Genomic DNA, 675 nt, shown 5'->3' with positions numbered 1-675 from the left:
ACATAGTGTTGGAAGTTCTGGCTAGGGCAATCAGGCAAGAGAAAGAAATAAAGGGTATTCAATTAGGAAAAGAGGAAGTCAAATTGTCCCTGTTTTTATATGACATGATTGTATATTTAGAAAACTCCATCGTCTCAGCCCAAAATCTCCTTAAGCTGATGAGCAACTTCAGCAAAGTCTCAGGATACAAAATCAATGTGCAAAAGTCACTACCATTCTTATACACCAATAACAGACAAACAGAGAGCCAAATCATGAGTGAACTCCCATTACAATAGCTTCAAAGAGAATAAAATACCTAGGAATCCAACTTACAAAGAATGTGAAGGACCTCTTCAAGGAGAACTACAAACCACTGTTCAGTGAAATAAAAGAGACACAAACAAATGGAAGAACATTCCATGCTCATGGATAGGAAGAATCAATATCGTGAAAATGGCCATACTGCCCAAGGTAATGCATAGATTCAATGCCATCCCCATTAAGCTACCAATGGCTTTCTTCACAGAACTGGAAAAAACTGCTTTAAAGTTCATATGGAACCAAAAAAGAGCCCGCATTGCCAAGACAGTCCTAAGCCAAAAGAACAAAGCTGGAGGCAGCACACTACCTGACTTCAAACTATACTATAAGGCTACAGTAACCAAAACAGCATGGTACTGGTACCAAAACAGA

Source organism: Colobus angolensis, unplaced genomic scaffold, assembly GCF_000951035.1.
Source record: "Colobus angolensis palliatus isolate OR3802 unplaced genomic scaffold, Cang.pa_1.0 Scaffold62, whole genome shotgun sequence".
NCBI classification, from domain to species: Eukaryota; Metazoa; Chordata; class Mammalia; order Primates; family Cercopithecidae; genus Colobus; species Colobus angolensis.
Note: the sequence above shows the minus strand (reverse complement) of the source record.